Below are 5,149 nucleotides of genomic sequence, written 5' to 3' on the forward strand. Positions count from 1 at the left end.
ATAACCTGGTATTTTGTTTTATAGTTACATTTATCATATATGTATGCAATAAATAATTCACTGCTAAATATTGATTTTTTTCCTCTAAAAGCCATTATAATCGGAAAATTATAAACTCTCGTACAAAGCCTCCGTAAGTCGAATTTTCATCTATTAATCCTCTTTTACTCGAATATCGATAAGTCGAAAACTCGAATAGTTAGTCTACAACTCGAATAGTTTTTTTTGTTCTTTGAGATTCGAGTTATCGAGGTTCGACTATATACATACATGAGCTAAACTATCCGTATCCGTCTAAAGAGTAAAGATTAAGACTATTTTTCATGATGTTTAATATACATATATCATCTCAGATATGAGATGTTTTGCTACAAAAATGCCTGATCCGTACCAATAGTATTTAACGAGCTCACGAACTCGAGCTAATAAAGGAAAATATAAAAATATGAAAGTACCCTTTATAGGATATAATGATATCTCCGCAAGGAGTGTGGTTGAGAAGGGCCTTAAAGTTGCGTCTTATTGGTGTTCTGGGACCCCTTCCAATAAGTCTGAGGTGGGCCGCAAAAGAAAAAGTATGAGAGGTTTTTTCTTAAGAAAGCATCTCATATCTCTTTTCAAATCTCTTTCTATATCCAGAATTCCAATATTTTTCTCATCAAATCAAATTCATGATCTAATTGCATTTTGTGAACAGTGACCGCGGAATGTGTAGATATTATTATACGAATATAGTTCGGTTCAGTATTCGAAGATTCTTGTCTTAGTTATTTGTCTGTTGGACCGATGTACATCACAGTCATCACAAATTAGTTAAACTGTATTTTTTGAACAAACATGAAAAGGGATTTTTATGTAATTGTAAGTAATTCTTTAAAAAACACGCACAGCTTATTAGTACTATTAAAAAAAAAGTTTAGAATTTAAGTTTTTATTATATTTCCAAATTTATCTGAGATTGTTTTAATATATAGGATTATAAACTCTAAAAGCGTAATTTTAGAATCCGTAACTATTGCCATTCTGTTTAGGCGTTATTTTATTACTAGGGCACACCAGAGTGATGGATAAAAAAAGTCAATTTTATTCGAAAGTTTAACTGTTAAAGAATATAATTCTTGATTTCATTTAAGAATAAAACAATACAATTTTTCAAATATTTCCAAAAACACACTTTTAAAAATAATCAGATCGCTTTTGCCCATCATTTAGAAGATGTTTTAAAAAATAAATTAAAGATAAAAAATGTTCTTCAAGAATGTATATACGAATAAAATCATGACACAAAATCATTCGTTTTAGATGTTAGATTCTAGAAATTAAAGAATTACAATAATTATGAAGTGGAATTTTTTTAACAAAATGTTTTTTATTATGTTACAATTTAGCCAAAAATTTATATTTATAAATTTTTTTTAATATGCTAAATCAAATATATATTTTTATTTCCTATATTTCTATCACATTGAAGTGTCATAATAAATTATTAACAACACAAGTATACAAGCTAAAAATAAGTTTATTTTTCGACCCGTCACTCCAGTGTACCCCCTTAATCAAACATGTAGTCGCTCTGAAAATAAAACTGAACGGGTAATCATTATAAAGTAGAATTTTCACAATGAGTTTAAAATTTTTTTGTTTTTGTGAAATGCTGGGGGTGACAGTAAAAATGCTTTATCAATTAGATCCTTTATTGTTTTGGGAGGGGAAAAGGGAGAGAGTGAGACATAAAATAGAGAATCTACCAAAAAAGTATAGGTTTATAATACTAATAAAATTTATCTTATTATTATGTATGAAAATAACGGACATATTTAAAAAATTCATTTTATCTTCGTCTACTTCAATTATTTTAAATTTAAATGAAACATCGAATGGAAAGAACTAAAAATGTCTAGAACTTTTAATTCTTTTTGGCTACTGTAGACAGAATCGCCATCAAGAGGTCGTCAATATATTAAAATATATAGATGCAGTATATATTTCATATTTGTGAACACCCTATTATTCTCAAAATCCTTGCATCATTAAGTCCGCAATGATGGCAGACAACGGTTAGTCTAAAGTTTTGTTTTTAAATCTGGTTATCGAAAATAAAGAAAGTGGAATTAAACACATTGAACAGCCTCGACAAACTTATTTATTTTGGAATTCCGCAATCAATAAAATGTATCTCCATCTGTTAGACACACTGCTCTTAAGACTTTCACGGATATTCTCTTTAAAAGTGATAAGAAGTTTATGGGTTTACAGAGTTTTTCTTCTCGTCTCGATCCATTGTTAAGGCCTATTAGACACACTTTTAACTGCCAAATCTATTAGGATGTTTGTGAAAAGTAATATAATAAAATTAAAATAAATTCAAGTCATTATCTATGTACGTCTGTTAGATTTTTAACTAAGAAGTTACTGTCAATGTAATCTAATATTAGTAGTAAATTTTTAGAGATGAATATGTGTAAAACAGACACTACAGAATAATAACGAGATATTAATAGTTAAAACGATTCTAAATAGATAGTTTGGCTTGTGAATTTTCGAAAGACCTGGATAATTATGTATAACTACAATATATATATACATATATATATATATATATATATATATACATATTCGAATATAAATATTTATTGTTTTACTTAAAATACACTTATAGACTTTGCACAATGTATTTTATTAGCTTAAGTGAAGAATATTATTTTATAGTTTCTTAAAATCTTTTGATCAAATAATTTAAAAAATATCACTTTGTTATCACTAATGGTAAAAAATATAATAATATTTTTGAAACCATTTTCTACAATCACGGCTGGATCTTCGTGTTTAATAGCTCATAAAGTCCTGGCTGAGGTAACATTTTTCGCAATTATTTCTTTGCAGTATTTTAAGATGCTTATAAGCATTGAATTAAAAATTAAAGATCAAATGTGATCTCATTATTGCAATTTCAGCTAATAATTACATTGTAAGTCCAATGTTGATTCGGTACGCAGTTTAAATGGCTGACAATGAATAATGGATTTAAAAATTCATATAGAATTTATTAGACTTCAAGATCCAGCCGTGACCATAGAAGGTGCTCTCAAATTTATTTGTGTTTTTACTTACGCAGTCTAGTTCAAATATAATAATGTTATATAATGTAATATAATATTGTTTATAATAATATATTTTATATCAATATCCGCTCTTCCTATAATTGATTTATGCTCTAGCGAGATATTAAAGCTTTTTAGTATTCGATTTGTTTTGAAAATTAAAATTAGAATTCCAGCATAAAGATTTAGTAAAATTTTTTTGTCTTTTTTAATAAAATAATTTCTTAATATAACATATTGATATATAATTTTTAATACTATACAAAGGTTCTTCACAGTTTAATTTAATTAAAATCACGATTCATGACTTGTTGTGACTATGTTTCTGGTTACGCTTGAGCTGTATGGCACAAGATTCAAAAAGCCCCACGCGGTGATGCACGCTGATTTATATATCGTGTGTCTTTTGCAGAATTAGGAGGGGCTATATTAAAGTCGACGTGTCTGTACGTGGTAACATCAGTTCAATGCGCATTACCAAATTCCATGCTTAAATCGATATTCTGTGGAATAGTGCATTCTTTAATCATGCATTATCCAGAAACGTTTAACCAGGATCAACAGTAACAATGATGATGTTTTTATCGATTCGGATTTTTATTACAATACCATACTACCGTTTACCATATACATATATGTATAATAAAATGAAGATGATTTTGTTACAAAGTATGTAAACTGCTACATCATTTTTACATGAATAACATTGAATTATATGAAAAACTCTTAAAAAACTAAGCACATTTTCTTTCATAACTTACTGTTTAAAATATTACATTATAATTAACTTTTACTTTGCTAATAGACTCTTAATGTTTCAATATTTGTTTAATAACCTAAAATGATATTTTCTAGCAGTAAAAGTAAAAAAAGAAAACATGTTTAGCATTCTATAAGTTTTTCATAAAATCAAATATCATTTATATGTATATAAATGATATTTATATGTATATAAATGATATTTATATGTATATAAATGATATTTATATGTATATAAAAGATATGATCATTTATATGTATATAAATGATATGACAATAAATGCGTTAATATAATACAGAGACTCCAGTTTTATATTAAGATTATTTGTTATATTGTAATCGATCGAAACGTTACGAAGACATAATAATTTGAGAGGTATTTTCAAGTAGATGGACCACGGTCCATCGATATAAACGATTCGTCTCACCGCTTGCTGCGCTTGACATTTGGAGCGATACTTTCATATCTATCTCTTGATAATGGCCAGAAAATATCCGACAGTTAGATATTGATCGGAATCGATTTTTTATTTACTTTCGAAATGCTAGAAGCTTCTTGATCACTTTGGATATTACTCGAATATTTATAATACAGTAAAATAACTAACGAAAGGCAGAATTATTTTAATCACAAATTTTTTCAATTGATAAATTTAACTCATTATATGCTTATACACATTTTTTCCTTACATTTGTATTATTGATAATTAATAATCAATGTAATTATTAATGTCATACAATGTAAAATTACACTTCGAGAATTTTTCATTGTTTGTATATGTTTCAAAGATATTGAAAAAAGCATTTCAGCAAAAAAGATAAATTTCTTCCTAAAATTATTATTAAATACAAAAAAATACTATTTTTTTCTCTATTTAATCGAATATAAAAAAAGAGATTAAACGCAAGAAACACCATTAAATAATACTTTAGATAAATTTCAGACTAATTTGATTCAATTTAAAATCTTGAAAACTCTTGACACCAGCTATTAGATTCTGAAATCAAAAAATAAGGGTAAAAAATAAAGGTGTTCTATTAAAAAAAATTAATATAACTTTACTTGACCTTGGTGACGCCGCCCAAGGTCAAACCGATAAGACCAGTAAATAGATTTTTTCAAGTTCTACAACTTTTGTTTGAAACATTTTTTTGTAAAACGTCTTCTTTTCGAGATAATTCGCCACCCTTTTTTGGATATCCTGTATAATATATATATATATATATAGGTATATATATATATATACATACAGGGTGTTCCCGCATAAGTGGCCACCCCTTTTTATCTC

The sequence above is a fragment of the Wasmannia auropunctata genome, unplaced genomic scaffold (genome assembly GCF_000956235.1).
Source record: "Wasmannia auropunctata unplaced genomic scaffold, wasmannia.A_1.0 LD335475.1, whole genome shotgun sequence".
Classification (NCBI taxonomy): domain Eukaryota; kingdom Metazoa; phylum Arthropoda; class Insecta; order Hymenoptera; family Formicidae; genus Wasmannia; species Wasmannia auropunctata.